Source organism: Miscanthus floridulus, chromosome 1, assembly GCF_019320115.1.
Source record: "Miscanthus floridulus cultivar M001 chromosome 1, ASM1932011v1, whole genome shotgun sequence".
Lineage (NCBI taxonomy): Eukaryota > Viridiplantae > Streptophyta > Magnoliopsida > Poales > Poaceae > Miscanthus > Miscanthus floridulus.
The window spans coordinates 156,251,412-156,276,535 of record NC_089580.1 but is presented as its reverse complement, the minus strand read 5'-3'; the positions used below and the strand labels follow the sequence as shown (position 1 = coordinate 156,276,535).

The 25,124-nt window shown below is 42.7% G+C and overlaps 1 pseudogene; it reads left to right on the top strand.

Moving 5' to 3' along the window:
- The first annotated feature begins 881 nt into the window (after positions 1-881).
- On the top strand, positions 882-4,563 carry LOC136499051 (uncharacterized; annotated as a pseudogene).
- Positions 4,564-25,124: the final 20,561 nt, after the last annotated feature.

Sequence of the window (25,124 nt, the reverse complement as noted above, 5' to 3'; positions counted from 1 at the left end):
CCATCGGGGGCTTGCTAGGGCTGGATAGGAGGCATGATCAATGTTTCAGGCTAAAAAAACAAATCCAAGTTGGTTTCACTGAGCCAGGTTAGGAGAAAAGCTAAGGAACAACGGGCTTGATTGGTTGGGCTCCAAAATCTGCCCAGCCAAAACTAGGGTAGTCTCAAAACTTAGGCAGTCGTTTGGTTGGGCTCCAAAATCTGTCCAGCCAAAACTAAGGCAGGCCCATTACTAAATTTCTTGCCTAGATTTTGACCACCAAAATTTGACATGCGCTTGTTTTGGCTTACCCTAGTTTTGGCGGGGCAAATTTTAGAGCATAACCAATCAGGGCCAAGGTACGCCCCATGTTACATGGATCATGAAAACCACACCCAAGATAAATGCCAATCATAATTCATGTGTAACATGTGACTATCAACACTTCCTTGTTTTTGTCTAATATGTTACTACTGTACTCAACTTTTGAATTTCAAGTTTATATTCTAACCACATGTTCGGCTTCTCATAAAGGATTTCATGCATGAAAATGTCCACAACATTTTAAAACCACGACGCTCGGTTTCAAACTTTTACTGAAAACGAAACTATATAAAGGTGCAATATACGGAGTATATCATCATTATTCATTAATAAAATATACGTAGCATTTTGAGATAACGAACGGCCGGTCTTGTGGTAAAAAAACCAACCGAAAACCCTTTCCCAGGTCGAAAAGCAAGCGATGCGATGCGATGCTGATGCACACTACTCCTACCAGGCAGCAGGCACACCGCACACCCAGGATTTACGGAAAGAGCACCGCAGACGCCACCTCTCACGCCCACGCCTCGCTGCGCACGGCGCACCACATCTGACGTCTCCACCCCGACGCCGCCGCTGCTGCGCGTCACATTTCTCTTCCCGGTGCCCGTCAACCGCCAAGCCCCGCGACGTCACGCACCGCGCGCTCCTCGTCGACGCCGTCGGCACCCTCGTCGTCCCCGCCCAACCCACCGCACAGGTCAGCACCGTTGCCCGTAGGACATCGTTCCCCTCACCCAGTCAGCCTGTCCCGCTTCTTTCTGTTCTACCGGCTCGCTGCGTGCCTGTGCGTTAGTGATCCTTACGTCCGGGCTAGTGTCATGCTGTGATGTGCAGTCTGCGTGGTCACTGGGCTGTCCTCTGGTAGCGCAATAGGTTCTCTTCTCATCATTGCAGCTTGGATTGAATTGTCGGGTCTGAATTTTGCACTGCCTTCATGTGGGTTCCGTGGTTCATGACACAGATTTGTCTGTAAAAGTTTCTATTCTGAATTATTAATTGTGTGCTCCCTTTGTTTAGGTGTATAAGAGCATTGGTGAGAAGTATGGAGTGAAGTACTCGGAAGGTGAGATCTTGATGAGATACCGGCGGGCATACGAGAAACCACGGGGTGGATCACGTCTCAGGTATACATTTCTGGTATATAAACGTTGCCACTTACTGACAATTTATCGAATCTGGTCTGATGCCTGTATATCTGTTTATTGATGGTAAGCATAGATCTTGTTGTGCCATACTTTTCTGTTTCCTGTCTGCGCGTTATTTTTGGCTAGACGCAGCGAGTGTTTGGTGATTTGATGCAAGCTCATTAGCTGAGAGGTCAATTCGTTGACAATGGAGATTTCTCTTCTTTTTTTTAATTGGTCTGACTTTCTCCAAGATTCTATGTCGTCGACTCCATACGAATCTGCATGAACATTGGTGTATGGTGTCATTCATGTGCGCAAAATGACATTTTACACGTGCTGATTCCTAGTACACGACATCCTTGTCACTTGTATAAATAACGTCTCTCAGTTCAGCTGTTACTTATTAGAAGCCCTAGATTTGCAAATGACGACAAATTGGGAAAAATGGGAAGATTGAAAATAGTGGCGCGGTTAGTTGAGGCGTGCTATTGCAGTACTTTGTCATTTTTCTGGTTTGCTTATTTTAGTATCAAGCTGCATATTTTAAGGTCGATTTTCACACACAAAAAGGTTACATCTTGAGGCTTCCATATCTTTACGTCTCCGTGCACATATAGACATATAGTTAGGCTTGCCTTTCATGGATGCTCAAAAAAGCTCTGCAAAATTATTTTGTTTCCAAAAGAAATTGTATAGTTGGTGTAGTCAATGCTTGCGTATTTGAGCAAGACTACAGTGTTGTTTAATCTTATTATTGTTATGTTCTACAATTGGAGTGGAGTTATGGTTTGATTTGTTTATTATTTGTGCACTAAATCACTGACTTCACATATTTCTTTACTTCTATGCCATATTTTCATGTTCTCGTAATAATTCATGTAAACACATGTATTTGTTGTGCTCCCTAATAGATAGTGTGATCAGAACTTTACACTAAAGGTGCATCCATAACACCAATTTAATCTGGCTCCATGTTCTTTTCTTTTCCCCATACTTGGTACTATATACTTATGTACATAGGTTGTTTTGTTGATAAATGTGCCCCTCTTCAAAATTACCAGGAGATATCTTTTGAAGAAACTGAACAAATTTGGATTTATCTTTGTTTCGATTTTGTTTGTCCAACCATGAGATTATTTAGAAAAGTATTGACTTGCATATTGTTTTCTTTCCACTGTCTGCTGTTGCCTTTTATGCTAATTTGAACTGAGAAGCTTGCTTAAACAATCAAGTCGAAAGCCACTCCTATGGATATTAGGGAGTTGATTGGTTGTTTTCACAAATCACACTTGTTTTGTGAAAACATGGGTTCATTTTTCGTCTTGTGCTCATTTTTTCTTTTGCGATTACTTATGGCAGTACCCTTGTATTTATAAACAGAAACCATGCACAGATAATGCTATTTATTTACTCTTTTTGTTTATGTTATCTTCGTGAACCCATTCCCTATTATTGTTATCCATGTTGTGCTATCCATGTTGTGCTGTAGTACTTTATACTCCTGATATTTCTCTCAAGTATCTTTTTTCTTTTCTTCTAGAATGCCTTCTATATATTATCATTGATCCATTTCGAGATTAAGTTACTATACCAACATTGACCAGGTATGTGGATGATGGGAGACCCTTTTGGCAGCACATAGTCACTTCTTCTACAGGCTGTTCAGATGCACAGTACTTTGAGGAACTTTATCAGTACTTTATGACAGAAAAGGTTAGATTAACTGTGTAGTCAGCAGAAGAACATTCTTTGTTGTCTCTGACTTCAGCTGGACTAATGAGAAGCTTTTTATGCTTGCTAGGCCTGGAAGTTTGTTGATCCTGATGCTGAAAATGTATTTAAAGCTTTAAGGAAAGCTGGTGTTAAAACTGCTGTTGTCTCCAATTTTGATACCCGTCTATGACCACTTCTGCAGGTCTTGAAATGTGACCACTGGTTTGATGCAGTTGCAGTCTCTGCAGAGGTTTGTTTAAATGTCTTGTCATTTCTTCTACTTATGTTAAAAACAGATGGCTTCGTTGCAGAAATCTTGTACTTGCAATTCCAAGTTATCATGTTTGTATTATATACTATTACCTACTGCTACTGTGATCTAGTGATGTAGTGCTTCTTTTTTCTATAAAAAAGGTGGATAGATATTCTGTTTGATATTTTTTTTTATATCTCATAATGCGATTGTTTCCAACCTATACTATCAGGTTGCAGCAGAGAAGCCAAATCCAATAATATTTTTGAAGGCTTGTGAGCTCTTAGGTAGTTAGGTGTGAAGCCTGAAGAAGCTGTGCTTGTTGGTGATGATCGTAGAAATGATATATGGGGAGCCAGAGATGCAGGCTGTGATGCTTGGCTCTGGGGCAGCTATGTTCGCTCCTTCAAGGAGGTATTTCTATTTATTCTTGACACCTTTGTTCTAGAGGTCTATCTTGACAGCGAGCTAATAGATTCCAGCATCAGAGCATGGTCATGATCGGTATTGAACTAGTGACAGTAAGGATAATTGTGGGCACGCTGCGCTGCACTGCACTGGCGTGTGCTGTGTGGGTAGCATTGATTGCTGGAGGTACGGCAGGTCTGTCATGCGCCACAGGGGAAATGGTTTGTGGTCCAGCACGCCTGTCTGTGGCCAAAGAACTGTCCAGAACGGATCGACACGTCAAAATGTAATTTATGTTAGAAAGAACGGACATTTTGTGGCCTGTCTCCACCACTTGAAATGGATGCTTCTTGGTGTTCTTGGGGGTGGGCATTGTAGATTTGTAGGTTTGGATAAGACCAGCCGCAGCAACGCAGCATGCCAAGAGCTGTGTCCCTCCCTTATTACCTATTTTGTTCTTTGGGAATGAGCGCCGACTCCATCCTGACCTCTGTTTTTTGCTGGTGCGCTCTTCTTGATGCAGGTCGCCGAGCGGATCGGTGTTGAGGTGACGAAGTGAGGATGGTGAATATACAGAGGCAGTACCAAGGATCGCGGTCGTGAAGCCAGTGACCCATCCTTGTGAATTGTGTGCTGCTAGAGTAAAAATTTCCGGGCTGGTTTGTAGGCTTGTAGCTGTATGAGTAACGTATATAAGGGTTTCGTTGAACCCTTTACTAGCCGTAATGTTGGTGCCTGAGATCTGCTCGTTCCCTAAATCCGGATGATCTATTGATTGATCTGTTATGCATCTCAGTCTGTTAGATATCTGACTGTTTCTGTTTGCCCACTGGTATCAGTTACTCTCGTTGGGTTTGAGTAGCAAAGCAGGCCGTGCACATGAAAGTTCGTCGGCCACCGGAGCTCTTGTGGCCCGTTCGCAGCCATTCAGTGCTTCACGGGCCACCATGTTGGGCTTAGCCAGGCCTTCCCTTTGGTTCGTGGCTTCGTGCGACCTCGAGGGCTAGTACACGATGATCTCTCTCCGTGGTGTGAGCCATATCCAGCATGTTTTCTTGCTGCCCTGACAGGCGAGTACCTGCACCTGCCACGCACTTAGAAACGGGAGAGGTCTGCGAATGGGCTGTGGTCCGCTGGTAGGTCTGTCCAGACGCGTTCAAACTCTGATAATTGCATTTTTTTCTGGATTTTTTTTATAGAAATTTTAAGGTATACGCATATGTACGTGTTCGGTGGTACTATGCATTTTCCGCGTACCGGAGGCGATGATGCCTCCCAATCTCTTCTTTGCGTGTGTACGGACGCGCACGTGCGTGTGTGTGCTTGTGGTGTGAGTGTGGAGTGTGTGGGTTATGTGCGTCCAAGTTATATCCGATTAAAAAAAGAAAAAAATACACCAGACGCCCATTAACTTTTGAGGGTGTGTCACTTAAGTCCATCAACTTTGCAACTGTATTTTTAGGTCTATAAGCTTTTAAAGTAGTTTACCAAAGGTCTATACCCCTTCGTTTAGTCTTTAGATCTGACGTGGCAAGTACAGTCAGCAGCTGACTGTGTTTATATTTGCAAAAACATCCCTGTGTTTCTCTGTCTTCCATGCAGTCGTCCCTAGAAGAGAGGAGCACGATTTTGCTAGCACAACATGCAGCGTGAGCGCGTGCTCGCCGCGCTGGCTCGCGAGCCTGCGGGCTAGCTAGCGCAGGGGCCAGAGCTGGCATGCGCATCTTGGGTGCAGGGCCGGCGAGTGAGCGCGTGCTCGCCGCACGACTGGTAGGCCACGCGGAGCAGGCAAGGTTCATGTGGCTGATGCGTAGCTCACTCAGCCGTGGACCTGGCCGTGTCGGCGGTGCTGCGGGGCGCCAAGAGACTATTGGTGGGGAACCTGATGAGGGCTCCCTCGAGCGTCGGGACGCGCCACTGTGCGCAGCCTCCGTGACTGGCTCGGCAGGCAGCAATTCGAACTGCTTGTGATGGGCGAGCTCGTGGACCTCATCAAGAGCCCCATCGACCGGTACCACGGTACGTCGGGGCGAGGGACGACTAGCGGCCATACGCGTCGTGCACCGAGGGCTGCAGTATGCATCATGCGCCGTGGTCGGCAATAGCGGCATCTGGCTTAACAACGCACCCGCGGGAGAGGGCAGGTACGCGCGCGGGTGGCACGTCGGCGCCAGGACCGGCTTGGCGTTCCGACAGGAACGTGCTGAGCCGAAGCACGGCGCACACTGGTTGCTGGTACTGTCGTGCGCCCGCGCCTAATTGTCCATCCTCACCTCCATATGTGCAACGCCACGCACGCTCGCAGTGTGCAGCGCCCACGGCGACACCGACCCGCATGGATGTGCATACATGCAAATAAGATTAGATGCCTGACAAGCCACTCCCTATCGCCATGGAAGCCCTCCGCTTCCCCTTCCTCACGGCGCCGTCAATCACCCCTTTGTAGACGACGCCGAAGCCACCCTCGTCGACGATCTACCTCAGCTCGAGTCGAAGTCGCCTGTGGCCTTTCTGAGCTCGTTGTACGTGAACAGCTTGAGGCGGCCATACCTCAACATGGTTCGGAACTCCACGTGACCACGTCCTTGGGGCTTGGGCACGACTAGCATCCGTACGGACTTGCCTGCTCCGCGTTGGCCTATGAGCCGTACGTGCAACGAGCCTGTGAGCACGCGCTCGCTTGCCGGCCATACGCGGATGCGCCTTGGCTGCGCTCGCCACCTCTGGCCCCCAGGCCTACCGCGCTAGCTGGCCCGCCTGCTCGCGTTGCATGCTGCGCTCACACCATCGTGCTCCTCTCTCCTAGGGATGACGGTATGGAAGACATAGAAACACGGGGTTGTTTTTGCAAATATAAACACAGTCAAAGCTGCTGACTGTACCTGCCACGTCAGATCCAAGGACCAAACGAAGGGGTATGGACCTCCGGTGAACTACATAAAGAGTTTATGGACCAAAAAATACAGTTTTAAAGTTGATGGACCTAAGTGACGCCATCTCAAAAATTAATGGACCTGTGGTGCATTTTACGCTATATATATAATGAGTAAAGAATCCTTCTCATTCAAGAGACTACCAAAAACTCATCTCTAATTAATATCTCCACTGTGATATAGTTTTATGTTTAACATAGTTATTCCTAAGCAATCTTGACACAAACCATCATCTTCACTGAAAAGTTTACACAATTACTTACTAAATAAACACTCGTTCTATATATCTAGGTTTTGGATGCCTAAACCTCCATGATCCTTCAGTCGGCAAATTAAGAATAAACCATTTTACCAATCTATACTTCTATTTGTGCTGATCATACTGCTAGAAAAATTCCAATCAATAGCATTTAATTTCTTAAGAACTCCACTAGGTACCTCAAAAAAAAAAACATAAACATAAACATTAGTATAGTATTCCCCCCCCATAGAGAGCTTTTTATTTCCCTTCCTAACTAGACAACTTCTTTTCAATTCACTCCTCAATTCCTTTCCAATCTTTGTAATTAAGGTTACTATAGTAGTGCAGGTAAATCTAGGTACATGCCTAATTTGCAACCAAATAATTATGAGTGTTGCAGTTCACATTTTTTTAGCTTGCTTAAAACACAAGATTTCACTTTTGTAGAACTTTATTTTCATACCCAATAATTGCTCAAAGGTGCAAAGTAATAACTCATATTCATTGCTTGGTAAAATCATGATGATCTAAGAAAAGCATCGTGTCATTCACGTATTGCAGAATGGATAATCCATCTTCTACTAAGTGTGAGACAACATCCTTGACCTGCATGTTTTCTTTGGCCCTCTCAGTCTTGAAGTACAAGGTATTCAAGCAATTTTAGGAGTCTGGCAAAAGGGCCAAACGTGCCAGCAAGGCTCACCATGCCACATGATCCGAGTCGGCCCAGCCTTGCACGAAGTTCTAATGGGCCATAGTCACGGCACGTGGGCTAGTATGGCACGCCAGACGTTGTGTCTGGGCCGTGCCAACCACGAGCCTGGCCATGGCGTGCCCGGCAACGCACTCGGCCTGCGCTGTCGTCAAATGGATTTTCACCCTAAAAGCTTACGGTCCTTTTCGCTTGCAGCGTCGTTTCAGTAAAATAAGAATACTTTTCTCTCACAATAAATTAATATTAACATCAGCATCAACTTTTTTCCAGCCAGCCAAACTACGTATGCACGCACATGCATTTCATATGAACGTACTCCCTCCATTCCTTTACAAGTATCGTCTAAATTTCTGTACATATCAAACTTTCTTAATTTTAATTATATTTATAAAAAATATTAGTAACATTTATCTTTGAATGAGTGTATTATAAAAATATATTTAATGATTAATATAATAATATTTATTATATACCATAAATATTAACAATAATTTGTACTTCCTTTGTCCAGGAAAAAAATGCAATTTTAGCACAGTGTCATGGTTTTGTATCTTAAGTTTAATCAGTCATAGATAAAAATATCAATATTTATGATATTAAATAAATATCATTAGATTAATTACAAAATATATTTTTTATAATTAAATATTTTGGAACCGTAAATGTGAATAGTATTTTCTAGAAATTTGGTTAAACGTGAACGACTTTTGCTAGCACGCAACATATAGTTGCATTATTTTCTGGACGGAGGGAGTATATACGTATGTTTGACTTTTCGGTATGTGAGAATGACACTTAAAAAGGGACTGTATTTCTATGAATGTCATGAGTAGCTAATTGGAACAAATCTAAGAAATTAAAATGCTTGCATCACGTGTGAAAATAAGTTGTTAATATCCCCGCGAAAAACTGTGAGTCAATAGCGCTCCAATAGTATGAAAGCATATCCCAACGAGCTAAATGGATAAAGGACTTGTTTTAATCGGCAAAGACTTAATTATTAGAGTATCTCTAAGAATTTATCTTAAATTCACTCTCTAAAAGCATCTTTAAAAGCCTTTCTTGAACCCAATTATCTAAATCATTATTTGGAGAGCCATTTGAATTAATCGTTCTCTATATCTTTTCACCCTCCAACAACTTCTCTATGTCTTGTTCGCACTCTAGAGAGTCAGCGTCACTCTCCATCTTTAGCTAGCGAGAAATTCAAAATCGAGTATGACTATATTTGAAAATCTAATTAAAGAAGATGTTGGAGTTTTTTTTTCACCAAAGTATCTATTCCTACCAATTAGGAAGGATATAAAGAGGCTTTTGGAGTTGTTCTAAATTATTATTTGAAGAGCTATTTAATTAAAAAATCGCTCTCTATATCTTTCTACCCTCCAATAGTATCTTGTGCGCACTTTGGGAACCAATTTCTCCATATTTACCTAATAAGAAATCCGAAATAGAGGATGACAATATTTTGAGTTCTAATAAAAAAAGTTGTTGGAGAGCATTTTTTTCACTAAAATTTCTATTCCTATCAATAAAGAAGAACATAAAAGGACTCTTAAAGTTGCTCTTAGTTAGACCTAAAATTTAACTAGCTAATTTTTAGTCGGTCTACATTTGAATCCCTATTAATAGGTACTCTATATTAAAGCACAGCCCCAGGCCTCGTTCTTTTTTTTTCATAATGTCTTATATAATATTTTATACATCATGTGTATGCGTTCAGATACGTGAAGTTAGAGAGACGTCGAACAATGGTCTCGCCCATGCTCTCATCCTGTACCTCAACCAGCCGGAGCGGCCTCCTGAAATCTAGACCTCGACACGTGGCCCATGGAATGGAAGAAGGTACCGGTGACAGTTTGACCGCTCTGTTCGTTTTCTTATAACCTTATTTTTTTTTTCCAGTCGGAACAGTATTTTTATCTCATGCACGTTAGAGCATCTACATAGCCTTTCTAAATTTGTTCTCTAAATCATCGTTTAAAGAGTACAAATTTTCTATATTTTGTATGCAACTTATAAAACCGTCATTGCTCTCTATCTTTGGCTAGCGAGAAAATCAAAACAGAGGATATCTATATTTGGATATCTAATTAAAAAGACTATTAGAGGGGATTTTTATCAGCGAAGTCTCTATTCATATAAATTAAAAAGGATATAAAAAGTATCTTGAAGACCCTCTTAGTACTTGCATTGTGACAAAAGGATATGGCTGGCCCTTAATTAGGATGATCGATCGTCCGTGAGTTATTGTACGTGCTTGTTCGTTGGTATATCCCTTGTAATTGCGCTGCGCGTGTGTACACGCAATGGACGCGCGCGCGCGTATACACGTACAGTACGTAGCAGTACGATTGCCATCCGGCCGGTGACACGGGCCAGCAGCCGCGGGTGCAGTGCATTGCACCTAGCTAGTACTCCTATGTCGTAGCACGTAGCCACGTACAGAGGTAACGACGTCGACGAGCATACAAGAACTCTGGCACGTAAACGTCGTGGTTGTTGCTTGTTGCATGCAGGCCAGGCCGAGAAGGGGTATGGGGCCTCGCTAACTAGCTAATCAAACGCAGGCGGGCCCATTTCTTTGAGCCTTTGTTTTTTAGGTACTTTTTTTTTTGACAACAGAGGTACATTTCTTTGAGCCTTTGGCTCTTCCTAGCGCGGGTGAGTAGTCAACCGAGACAATATCCTTTACCTAAAAGATTCTAAAGTAATTATCTATCCGATGATACCAAATCTTGCTCTTGCTCTTACTCATGTATCCGTGTTCGATTAAATCATTCTCCACTTAGAGCTCACGTATCCACATCCACCCAGTTCCAATACGAAGACCAGATCCACGTATCTGCGTCTAATACAAAATCCTCGGAGCTCACGCGTCTGCGTCCAAGTAATGAGGTTCAGTCAAAAAAATTATGATCCCGGTACACAGCACGAGCATATATCTAGTAGAGAATATACAGTACGATTTTCAGCTCATCCCGATCCCAATCGCTCGGCTTGTTTAGCTTGGGACTCGTCCACGCTGGACCGCCCAGCTTTCGCCCTATTGTTTCCTCGGCTCGTCGCCATGTAAACAAGCACACTGATTGCGAATGCTGTTTTATGTGCTAGTATGCAGTATATCCGAAGACCGAAGTGGTCGCCCGCAGCCACCAGTCAACCTACAGGCTGGGACTTTTTTTTTTTTTTTTTATCCAGACTAAAGTTTAGTAGATGTCAAATCGGGTATTTGATACCAATTAGAAAGACTAAATATGAGCCTAATTAGGTTTAATAGATTCGTCTCGTAAATTAGTCTCAGTCTATGTAATTAATTTTATAATTAATCTACGTTTAATACTTTAAATGAATGTCAACCATCCGATACGACAGGGTGGCATCGAGTTCTTGCATTGCATTGGCGATCCATCACCAGCAATCACACCTCCCTGGTATCCGCCGGAGTCCTCCTCTGAATAACGAGCCTGACCGAGCTAATACACATGCAAGCTTCAGAGAGGGATGCATGAGCCGAGCAGACTCACTGTCCTCAGGAATGAATACAAGCGTCCTATAAACATAGGTGTATGATGTTCAGATGTTACTCACAGATTGTCCTATAACATTTTTTTAAAAAAAGGTGCATATTCAGATGATGTTTACTACGACAGTTTCGGCTTCACCTCGGCTCCATATGTACTCCTATATGAGATTACGAGAATCCTAGGAAAGAGAGGGTAGTAGGGCCCACTCGCAACTAATGAGAAGGTGACGCGGCAGTGTCAGCTTAATTGCCCATCTCTTTCTGACAGACAGCAGGGGGACACAACACATGATAGTATGGTCGGAAGGACAACCACATACTCCGTATATTGTTCTTTCTTACAGACGAAGAACATAGTCCTCATAGTTTCAAACTTCTCTTCTCGTGAGTTTAGCGTCTTCTTCTCTCCAAGTAGTTTCCTCTGATTGGAAAGGTCACTTCAGATTTATCTTTTTTATCTAAAATCACTACTACACAAAAGATTATGCACAGCGTTGCATTATTAATAAAGGAAGAATTTATTAATTTTTTAAGAATAATTTATCGAGATGACCACTTGCCCTAAGAAGAAGAGATAAATAGTGAGGAATTCCAAATCTCCAAGTTACACAGGTCCCAGAGACCATTGGGTCTAAAGTTCAGTACGTAGTTCAAACCAACCGTACCAACTAGCCTTCTCGTGAACCGCCGTTACTAATACTACTACCCTTCTCTAGGTTTGGCATGAGATTTTAGATGTAGCAAGATTAAATAAACGGGTCTCGCCTTAATTCTCCCTCCATCCTCGTGGATTATCTATTACCCCACGCAATGACACACAAAATATTTAGGTTACATACTCACTCATCTTGCCATCTCAAATTCTCGATGCAACCCTAATCTCCTACAACTAAAAAGAAAGAAAGTAAGACCACCATTTCATGCGATACTCATCGCTCCGTCTGTCCGCTCCTCCCCCTCGATCCCCGCCTCGCTCTAAAAACACAAAGCGGCTCTCTCCGTGGCCCTCGCTCCGTCCGATTTCCGTCCGCCCCTCCGAGCCATCCCTCAGCTCCATCGGTCTGCCTCCCACCGCCCCACGCCTTCCGCCGATGCATTGCCTCACCCCGCGCTTCGCGTTCTTCCGTTGATCCCTCCGCTCCAACACCCACTCCGTGCCCTTCCTCCCCACCCGATTCGCGGCTCCGGCGTCGTTCCGCGTGCGGTGCGCCACCACTGCAGATGGCGGGGTCGCGGCCTCAAATGGCGCCACCGCGGTGGCGGAGGTGGAGGACCCCAACGCGGGCAAGCCCTAGCGGCGCACCCCGGCTGCCGTCGCGCGTGAGCCCTCCGGTGCGAGCAGATCCACGCACTACGACCACTCCCTCTGTCTCCGCGTCCTCAGGTCGTTCGCAAGCCCTACCGCTTCAGCCCAGACGTCGCGCGCGCGAACCCTCCGGCACGAGCAGATCCAGGTATTGTCGTCTCTCCCTTCCTCGCACCTCCATGTTCGCGTCCTCAGGATGCCCACCCTCAGTCGCGTCGCTGCTGCCCTAGGGGTTCGTTGTTGCCCCAATATGGGCCTTGCTTCTTTGATTTAGTACATCCATACTTCGATTTCCTCAATATGTATTTCCTTCTCATGGAACGACAACAAAGTTCTTTCATAGCTTCCTTACCATATTCTGCATGATCTATCATGTTCAGTGTGAGGCAACCATGGAATTTGCAGCATGTGCGCACTGGGGATGGCCATGTAATTCCTCAACTATTGTGAAAATTAGATGCGTATTTGACTGAATCAAGGAGTACAACCTTCCATGTACGACATATACACTTATTATAGTAGATACCATTTCGGTTATTTTGCTTAAAGCGATCTGATACTGATTAGGGCTCTCATCTTTTTGCCATAGAGATCCATGCATAACATTTACATTTTCAGTACCCCGCTTTGCTTACAGGGTTGTATTCTTTGTGGAATACCTGTTTCTTTCTTAGCAGATGTATCTAAAGTGTTCTTCCACTTTTTTAGGTTCATATATTCGAACACGCTGCGGTTCTTACGGTTAATTATGTTGATGAAATTCGAACAAAATTTTTTAAGTTAGACTACCTAAATATTCAAGGTTCGAAGATGAAAAGGAGCCATATCAGCAACACCCCACGGTGCCATGGTCAAACCTGCTCTTCATCAGTGTCCGATTACAGCTCCTACACATTTAAGGTCTGTGAAAAGAATTTTCACATGGAATAGAGAATTTCAAAATCTAAAACTTCATACAGATTTGATATTATCATTGGTTTTGTTCTAAACCTTTATTTCCTTTCACATTCACATGTGTAGATTCATAACTCACTTTTTGTAAAAATACGCAGCTAAGGTTCCTATTTGTGAGGCAGCAATTGTCCCCGGTGTTGTCTATGGATTTATTGAACTTGACTGAAATTACAAAGGCCATTCGTTTTTTTTTTCATGCAGCCAACACCATCCCTGACAACGTGCTCAGACAGATATTCCCAAACAGGTACACATAATGCCCCCTCTCTATAAGTGTACAAACTATGGGTCAAGCATCTTTGGATGATGTGCAAGGATGTTTCTTATAAGGTCATTTTTCTGTTTGCGCTTACTTGAGTATCATGAGTTCATGACCACTTTGACAATCAGAGCTTGCAGGCCTACAATATAAGTACTCCTGTGTTTCGTTGCACTAAATCTTATAATCCATGCTTCTCTGAACTTTTGTACTACATCCACAAAGGTTGAGATGGCAAGGCTGAATGATAATCTCAGGAACTCTCGCAAATTGCCATGCGCTAAGCTAGACTGATCTAAAATTTTGTTTAATTAATGCCTCTTTGCATCCATTCTAAATTTGTAATGTTGCTAAAGGAAATACTAGAGGGCCATTGTTCCATTCTAGAGGCGTGCAGCAGAGACAATTATAGCATATTATTGTGTTTCATAGGTGCACAGCAAAGTGTGAATTCACAATTATGGTTGTATAATATATTTGTTCATCTACGCTTATGGACTGGAAATTCACAGTTATGGCTGTATAATATATTTGTTTGATGTGAACTCAGCTGCAAACTAAAGAACAATAGTCTGTTTGGTTTCTATCTATAGATCATTTGCATCGTACATTCTGTTATACTATAAAGAAAATAATTCCTTTTCCCACCACGTGGATCAGTTTGGCATATACTTTGGAAACTAAAGAACATAGTTTGTTTGGTTTCTATCTATAGATCACTTGCATAGTTTTTAGGTTGTTGTGTTATTATTGACAGGTTTGACTTCGTATATATCCAGTGTAGAGAGCTCTCGCTCTGTGCGGGGTCTGGGAAAGGGTGTCAGTGGCAAGCCTTACCCTCGCCTGTGCAATGCGAGGAGAGTGCGACTCGAACCCGGGACCTTCCGGTCACAGGCGGCAAGACTCTACCACTTGCACCAGGCCCGCCCTTCTTGCCTTCGTATATACAACAATTTTTTTATTCAGGATTGTTTTAGCATACATGATGCTGCTCTTAAAGTGATGTACTCTGCATTTTGTGTACTTTCTTCATTTCAATGCTTATTTAGCAAACAGCTTCGCCAAATGTTTCCCTTAGGTTCTGTCGGTGGTTGGTACTTTGCGAGACGAAGTTGATCCTATGATTTCTTTCATGAAAGTTCAAGAGGCACCTTTCCAGTCTCATGCTGACATTGGTGCCTTGGATGCTCAGATTCAAGAAATCGAAGAAACAGTTCAACTTCCCTTAACACATCCTGAACTAGAATATTGGGATCAGACCTCTGATATATGGGGAACCTGGAATAGGGAAAACTCTAGGTTTGTGATGGTTCCTTGAGGACAGTTCTAATTTTTTTATTTCCATGCCTTTTTTATTTTTTCCCATCGATAAAGCAGTGAATCAACTGTAAGATATTTCTCAACTTCTGATATGAGAATAATACGTCTCTCTTCCTAAAAATCGTCAATTAATAATTACGCAAAACTTTTGAACGTTGTAGGTTGTTGCCAATTCTACATCAGCAACGTTCTTGCGTGCTATTGGGAGTAAATCCAAAAGTACCTCGATGTAGGCTCAAAGGAAAGGATCAGGATGCTGCATGGCACACTTCAGTGAATGTGATTTCAATCCTAATGTTTCATCTACTTTAAACAGCAAGAATAAGGCTTAGGTTGTACCTACTATAGATAATTAGTTCATAGGTAATTTTGACTTTTTCAAACTGACATTTACACCATAGCCACCCCACAAGCTACAACAAATGATTTCTATTTTCTGATCTACCTTGACCATTAATTAGTATTTCAACTGCGTCTGTTCGTTGTTCCAATGCTCCTTTCAGGCGACAATAATGAATGAATATGTCGATTCTTCTTACTAGATATTTGAGCCTAGTGCCCGCAGCATTTTTAATACTCATTAGCTCCAATGAAGGCATATTGGCTTCATAATTCTAGCCACGACGCTGCCAGCAAAATATTACTACGAATTCAGCTTTGGTTGTCGTAGTTGAGCATATTTGAAATGGTACATGTTGTTCCTTGCTTCGGCAAAAAAAATTTACATGGAATAACGATAAAATAGGAAGTAGAAAATTATTGTGCTATCCATATACACATTGCATGTTTGCATGCATCAGCATATATGGCAACGAGCCTCTCCTGGCTCCCCTGCGCCTTGCTCTAAGGAAAGAGAATTAACACAGAAGGAAAGAGAATTAAGACAAAAGGAAAGAGAGATACTGCTATCAATCCTCTGTTATAAATCCTGTGGCCTCATCATAGCGCCCACCCTCGCCAGCTGACCTCGTCCTCGCTCGCACCGGACTCCGCCCTCGCGCCCTCCCTCGCACACCGGCTGTGCTTCGCCATAGCGTGTCGCCATCGTCGTTGCCTGCCGCCATCGCCTTCACCGTCTTGCTGTGCCCTCGAGGAGGACTACGGACTGACACGAGGAGCTTCCAACATCTTCTGTCCTCCACAAACGTCCACCCTGTTAGTGAATCCTATCCTGCCCTGATACGTTTCTTTATTTGTTATTGCATCTAGTACTTGTGTGATATGAAATCATACCTTTAAAGAGTCTTGGATAGATACGTGCAGAGGCTATTTGATGCGTGTTGGGATCTCTAGCTAATGCAAGGCTTAGCTCTTTTTATCTCTTTATAAAATTTATTCCATGTACTTCTTGGAGCATGTAAATCCTAAAAATTTCATGGCCCTATTTGGATTGGATTTCTAGAGGCTACACAACTCCAATAATAAATCATAAACCAAAAATTATTTCTAAGGCATCATGATAGCAACCAAAAGATGATCTCATTTTGGTGGTTTGATTTGTATCACGATCTATCACCGTATACTACAGTTCAAAATTTGGTGGCACGTGGCCACGTATGGGCATCAAATTTGCGGTCATGTATGCAAACAAATTAACAATGTATATGTTGTAGTTATTTCAGAGGCCTCACATAACGTCATCAAGATAACAGGACAGAGGCACAGAGCACGTTGATAACTTTAAATCTTTAATTGCTTGCCGATCTGCATAGAATAATAGTATATTAAGTTCAGACTGACTAATGTCATCCTGTATATTTTTTATGATTTTGGTTTCTCAGTTGTCGAGATGGGTTCTGGCTGTCGGTCGCTCAAAAGAAAGAGGGTGTACGCTGACCCACCGTCTGCAATCATCGATACACACATCTACATGTAACTATGCTACATTTATCTTGTAATTGATTGATGCAATCATTTTATGTCAACGTAGGTTTACTCGTGTGTTTTATCATTTTGATTGACACGGACGGGATTGTAGATGAGTTGAATTTCATGAAGTGGGAATGGAACACATATCTTTCATATGGGATGAGAGTGCCATGGTTTTTTGGAAAGGCAACGTACGACGTCACCACGGTGATACATATTTGCGTGTAATTTTGAAGGATGAGTAGGTGCATTTTGAGCTCAATTTTTTGGACCATGTCTAATTTTTTTTCTACAGACCATTGTTATCTATCTGTTGGATCTAGTATTCTTACAGAGAACCAAAATAGAAGCGGTTGCATATGGCGACCAAACCATGAGGTTCGACCGTTTGCTTCGTGTAGGAGAATGTTATGACTTGATGAGAGTTGGCTTCGCGCCTACTCATGTTGGTCCTTTGGGCTACATCTTCCGTTTATGTGCCGACTACTTTATGGTTCTATCTCCACAAAGTATGGCTAATGCACCACCAAGAGAGCTATGGATTTGTTAGTGTCCTCGTACATTTATGGAATTCAAGGATGTATACGCTCAAGCTGAGTACTTTTTTGCAGATATACCTCATACGCCTATATTTAAAAATACATAGTTAACTGTTTATGCTCCTATTCCATCAATAACTATCGTTTGTGTTTTTAGATGTCATTGGTATAGTTGTGTATGTGTCTAATATTCGAGGAAGGGATAACGTGCGGATGCGACCGTATAGATATGTGGTGCTGATGAATGAAAGATACTTAGATTGAAAATTTTATCATTGCTCCATGCTATTAATTTTTTTATGCTAATCAATTTTGTAACTCGTAGGTACCACTACATCATAGTAACCGTCAAGTATATACATATGCCGTCACTTATCGGAATGGCGGCGAGCGGCATCAGAGTTGCGCATTTTAGCTTGTCTCCATGTATAAATGAATAGAAATAGAGGTATTGTATCACTGATATCCTCATATGTATTGACTAAATAAAGTATCAGTTATTACACTTTTTTTGTTCATGTATGATAGGCGGAGTGACCGCTACTGACGATTTCAACGAATTGGTATTCAGTCCTATTTGTAATTAGACGCATGATTTTCAAAGTGAAGTTCTTTTGGGGTAATTCATTGATTTAATTTATTGACTACAACACTGACCCAAAAGTTTTTTATTTGTTTATAGGCCTACGCAATCATCTGCTTGTTGATGAAGCTAGACGTCGCCGAGTTCAAGAATTTGCTAAGGACACCGTGTCGCGTCTCATAGATTTAGAGAACTAAATAATATTGAAATTATTTACACGCTTGTGACATGCACTTTGAATAGATGATGGACATGAATTTAGTTTAATATAATAGGCATTTTGTGCATTTTTATTGGTCAAATAGATTCAAAATATGTGAATTGAGTAATGTTTGTCGACACATCGACAGACACTAATATTGACATATATACTCGAGCTTGTGTACAGGGTGGTATGGAGATACGGCGGAACTTATTCGTGGATTTATTGGTGCACGAAAGAAATGGATATCGAAGATTTCTTCCTACCGATATAAAACATTATCTTAGAAGCATCACGAAAAGTTCTATAAAGTAGAGTTTGTAAGCATGTGACGCCGCGCACTCCGTGACTGTTAATTTCACAAACTATGCTTTTTGGATTAACTGTCACTTTAACGTTGGTATTTAATTTTTACAACATTATTATTTTATCATGTGATCCGTGTGTTTTTAGTACGAAATGTTAGCTATCCTATAGCAACGCACGGACACGTTATCAAGTATAATTAAAGTCCTAAACGATCGTCGTCAAAGCTATTTGGCATTATTACCCTAACTAGCAGCTGGCTAGGCATCATATCCCTCTCAATCGATCACAAGACCGTACGTTCACCTGTCATGCGGTTTTCGTTTTCATTCTTGCTGAAGTTGACAAATCAACGGGTTTACTTGTGGCATGACAACTGAAGACTACTTGTGATGATGCATACTCCCTAACTAAGTTTATAGAAAATACGTGCAGCATTTATGTTTCTAAATAAATTTATTATAAAAATATATTCAACGATCTACCTAATGATACTAATTATATATTATAATATTAATATTTTTATATATATTTGATCAAAGTTAAAAGCGTTTGACTTCTTGGAAAATGAGAATGACATCGATTTTTGGATGGAGGGAGTAAACAATACTACTATATACACACAAATTTAGAAAACATCGTTTTCACAAAATAGTTTTTCTTTTTCCAAATCATGATATATGGACGCACACTTATCTCTAAAACACATGTAGATACACCATATCCTTATAAGCATATCTAAAAGACTTAGCAGATAGATCACCTGCTCCTAGAAAAAAATCAATTCCTAAGAGCAGGTGATAAAATGGCCCGCCTCTAAAAGGCAAAAAAACCAAAAAAAAAAAAACAAAGCAACCTAGGCTTCGTTCTAACGCGGGTGCAGCCATGCCCACCGCAACTGTGCCTTGCCGCCGTCGTTGATGCCCCCACTGTGATGACACCATTGTCGTGCACCGCGCAACCTGACACCATTGGAATTTCTTACGCTCCAAAGAATTAATTCGGCAAGTACACATAACTACCTTGTAGTATTTCATCTAGGAGCATTATGTAGTACAAATACTAGGGCCTAGGGGAAGCTAATGGCTGCGACTATCAGAAAACATGATTCTTGAATAACAACCAACATCTAACTGGGGCTATCAGTAAAGCATTAGGCCTAGTGCGTTAAGAAAGACAATAGTGGCTTAGCTCATATTAACCGAGCTAGTACGTGCTAGCACTACAGAACACATGATCCTGTCTAACCCTAGAGGAGGTGAGAAAAGGGTGGTTAGGATAGGACTGGAAGAAGTTCTATAAGAGCACCAAATTGAACATGGTGGATTACGTTATGTTAGATAATTAGGCATTTTTATGTCAATTTAATCCAAAAATAAAACATCAGCAGGTTCGTGACGACATATATGTATATGTGTATATCACTAACAAACGCTATAGCATGCAAGTATAACATACCGATCGATACAGTAAGTACACAAAGTATGGTAATCAGAGAGTTAAGAGTGTACCCAACAGAGGGTCCCATGCCGAGGGCATCGAAGGCTCCATTCGCACCAGACATAGTGCGTTGCTCGAAGTCGTGGACCACAGTCAATGCAGGAAGGTGTTCGCAGTGCAGTCCCACGAACGGTCACCAGGAAGAAGACACCTTACTGTTCCGCGAGCGATCACCAGGAAAAAGACGTCTGCTACGTGGACGAACAGTCGCGGAATCGCTCCCTAAAAGCTTAATCGCCGCACACCCTGTGCAAGGTTCGCAAGCGGACGAGGGTTCCGGAGGCACCCACTCTCCCGCTGCTCCGTGCGCACAGAGGTACGGGACGGGGAAAGCCAAAGGGCAGCTGAGATGTGGTTTCTCGGAAGCGAAGCGAAGATTGGACTAACGGAGGACTTCTACTTCTATGCCTGTGGCGGGGAGGGAGAAAGCCAGCGGAGGAACTCAGGAGACGGAGACACGAAGAGACGGTAACTGGCGCAATCAACTCGCCTCCACCATAAAGGAGAGAAACTCCCGTAATTATGTGGATTAAGTGGCAAAACCTGGCCACGCCCGCCCGTCCGCTCACTCGCTGCCCGCCTACCACGGCCCGGCCCGGCCAGCGGCGGCGGCGCGCGCGCGTGTCCTTTTCTCAGCTTCTCAATTAAGATGGATAATTTCCAACCAAATAAGCCGAGTCAACGTTCAGTCAAAATCTCGTACGGTATTAAACCGTACAACGCTTAATGTTACGGACCATAGAGTTTTATTTGATTTATTAAATATTATACGGACTAAGCCCATAATATATCCAACACATTAACTGTCACCCCTGAGCCTATCACAACTATACCTGTGAGGTTGGGCGCAAACTCAACTAACCTATATTTTAGACACCACATCTACAATATCGATTTTCTCTAATCTAGCATTTAAGATCAGAGCACATGATGCAAAGCAGATCCCGTGCTAAAGCTAGATTTAGATAAAATGGACTAAATTATAACTACAATACCTTAATCTAAATTCATGATACTCCAACTAGAGTAAAATAAGTACAATATATAATTGTTTAAAATAAAGTATAGAAGATAATTATATTAAGAACTCAAAATTTTACAAGAGGAAAAGCTACGATACCAAACTTCCGAATACTACTTCTGGAACATGAGGCAAGCTCGACTCAACTCTAACTATCAACTACACTATCCAAACTACTAGAATAAGAGTAAGAGCTTATCTTGGTTTCTCTTCCTTGTTTTCTCTCCTTGTGTGTTTGATCAGTGGCACCAATCCCTATTTATAGTGGTCGAGTGAGGGGGTACTTGTAGGAAAGCTGGAGGTTGTTGGGCATGGGCCTAGGTCGACCGAACCTAGGATCCACCGCCCTGGCCATCCAACTCTCTAGATCTCCACTAGAAGTTGGTTGATACTTGCACAAGTTAGTGATCGAGGCGGTTTGGTAGATAATAGGGTCTGCTAACTCTACGTGGGGTCTGCTCACCTAGCACCAACTCCTCTCCCTCTAATCTTCCATGTATTGGTGATCAACTGTGTAAAAATGTCGGGTGAAAAGTCAATTGCGGAAGTTGTGCTTCTTTGCATGTAATGGTGAGGCTTTTGTTCCACATCTAAGTTCCATGTTGTCCCTTGGATCATACCGATTTCAATTGGACACTCACGATTGGTCCTCAGTGTTTTACTTGGGTTGTGGCATGGATCGAGCACATTTGGACATAGGGGAAGGTCGGCCGACCTTCTAGGCCCAATTTGTATGTATTTTGGTGTTAGAGTTCTTGCAATTCAATACTGACAAAAACTTGTGGAACTCAGGTAGTCAGAATCCAATTGTGCATAGAACATTAGTTTTATCTCTTAGATCAAAAAAAGTTGATGGCCAAAATGTGTCAGATTTTTGCAATAGTGACCACTAACATCGTCGTCGTACACCACGTACCAGTGTGCGCACACCTACTGCAGACAGAGATAGGGAGGGGACGTAGAAGGGATAAAGGAGAGAAAGGGTGAGTTTGGTGAATGAAAGGATAAAAGAGAGAGAATGAGTGATGGAAAGAAACAAAGTAACGGCGACAAATAAAGGACGGAGAGAAAGAAGGGTGATGTTCGTGTCTTGCTAATTTTTGAACGAGAGTGGCGCGAGCTGGTTTCAACCGCCTCTACCAAGAGTGCACTATTTCTACATATAGTTGGTGTTTCCAGCTATCTATTATAGAAATAGCGCTATAATTTTAGAGGCGGTTGGTGCCTCTAAAAATATAATTTCATAGGTAATTTAGAAGCTATGATCCTCCTCTTTATTTGTAGAGGTGGCTAGAAGTAAAACCACGTTTAAAGAAATAATATGTCTCTAAACATTGTTTTTATAGTGCTATAAGTAGTTCAGCTTTGCGAATGGTTGGCGGTTAAAGTCCCTATAATTGAATTTGCAAAAATGACTCATTGGTCATCGCAAAGAAAGTTACTCGCTGATCCTCGTATTTTCTAATTTATTTCAAAATAAACAATGCTATTTATTACTCCCTCCTTCCCTGAATATAAGGCATGCACATATTTAAAAATTCAAACTTTATTATCTTTGACTAACAATTAGTCTAATTATATCAAAAGCTTGTATTACAAAAGAAGTTACATTAGATTTGTATTTAGAAATACTTTCTAATGATTAAACTTTTGTTCCTATAAACTATGAGTATTCCTAGCGCCCGGACGTCCGGACGTAGGTCCCGCACGCACCCGATGAAAACAACTCCCTTCATCGCGTCCATCCCACTCCAGAGGCAACGTCCGTCCATCCCAGAGCTCCCTCGCCAGCTCCCCATCCCACCTGATGCGCCACGCCCATCCCACTTCTCACCCCAACCGATCCACCGCGGCATCCCGTCCCCGCCGCTCCTGTGTTCGCGGCCTTCATCTTCGCCACACCAATACGTACATCCAGATCTACTTTTGCAACACTCAGATGAAACAATTGCAACACACAGCTGAAATATATGAAACATTCGCAACATACACTTGCAACATAGCTATTTACAACATATGTAACATTCAAATAAAACACTTGCAACATATATTATGAACACAGATGAAACACTTAAAACATGCTCTTTGAAACATCGTGCATAACCAAAACAACATGTGCAACTTTCAGATCTACTTGTACAACGTCCAGATGAAACACCTGCAACATAAGTCTAAAAATATATGAAACATATGCTTGAAACATGCGTGTATAGCATAGCAACATATGCAACATCAAGATGAAACACTTGCAACATACGTCTGAAACAACTAAAACACTTGAAACATAGGCTTGCAACATGTCTGAACACACCTGAAACACAGCGTCGCGCGGCGGCCACATCCTACTTAGTGTGGAACTGTGGTGGCACAAGTCTCCCCTTCCTGTCGACGATGCGAGGTGGATGGGGGCGCAAGCGCAGGCCTCACCCGCCTCCCCTTCCTGCGACGGGTGAAGTGGATGAGGGCACGACGCAAGATGGTGGCGCGGCGCTGGGCACCGAGCAGTGTAGGCTGGGGCCGGGTGCGGGGCCGCCGCGCTGGAGAAGGCCGCAGCGGGCGGGGGCGCTACCCGCAGCAAGCAGCCCCTGTGATGGAGAAGATGAGCGGCGCTGGTTTTCTTTTTGGAGGAGGAGCCGTGAAGAACTGAAGCGGAACGCGGAGCGGAGTGGGACGAATGGCGTCGCGGGCATGAGCGAGCCACAGAAAAAGACATCAGTGAGGCGAGTGTGTGGGCGTGCGGCGTCTGGATAAGGACAGACGTGCGTGTCAGAGTATCATCGATTAACTATATATTATAATAGAAATTGTAGGTGAAAATATGTTATTAAAGACCACACCAAGTTAAATCGTGGCTTATATTCGAGAACGGGGAAGTAGCATAGACAGTAGACGAGGTTGTATCGACAATTGAATATTTATGATAGCTTTTTTTTTTTTGTGAACCACATAGTATAAATATTTATAATAACAGTGTATATATATAGCATTCAACCTACAAACTTACAAAGGCACGCTCACACCCTATCTCTGTGCGAAATCTTTGCTCGGAGCATTTCGCACGATGTGCGTCATTCAGCTCCGGCGTACTGATGCGACCCGAGCGTCGTGGCGCGGGTTAATGCGAGAGCGAGAGGCCGGCGAAGGGCAGGCGGGACAGGGCGGGGACAGCGTGGGGCGCGGCACGGAGCACTCCAGGGCGCCGGCCGGCCACCCATGTCGCCCATGCCCGCGGCAACCAGCGACACCCCCGCTGCCCTTGCGCGGGTGCTCTCCCTTTCTCCGCCCCCGTCGCTTGCCGCGGTGGCAGCGTGGCGTACCCCGCACCCGACGGTGTCCTCCCTGCTGCTTTGCTTTAGCAGTTGGCAGTGGCACCGTTCCGCTCCGCTCACACGGTTTGCATTACATTACACAAGACTGCGACGCGCGTATAGATTCCAGAACAGAAGATGCGCAATCAAATGCAGAGCTTTGGACTCGAATATTTTTATTAAAAATACAAATACGTTAAAGTTGGCCGCGCGAATTCGATACGTTCCTTTAGACTGAAGCTGTTAGCTGGATGATTTCTAGGCTGATAAGTCCGACTGATGCTGGTTTGGTGTGAGAAAAAAACACTGTTGGCTGGCTGATAAGCCCGGACTAAAACCAACAAACGAACATGCTTTGTGATCGTAATATGTGCTAGGTGAGTTTAATGGTTATATATATATATATATATATATATATATATATATATATATATATATATATATATATATATATATATATATATATATATATATATATATATAGAACTACTATTCTGTAGCTAGCCATAGAATAACTTATTCTGTAGCCACTTTGAGTTACGATAATTACTATGTTAATTTACGAGATTTTACAGTAACTCCTTACTAAGTGGTTTACTATAACGTTATGGTAAATATTCCCATGTGTTATAGTAACCCAACTATCGTAAATATGTATTGACATTATGGTAAATTAGTATATAAAATTATGGTAAATAGAGGTGGCTACAGAATAACTTATTTTGTAGCCGGCTG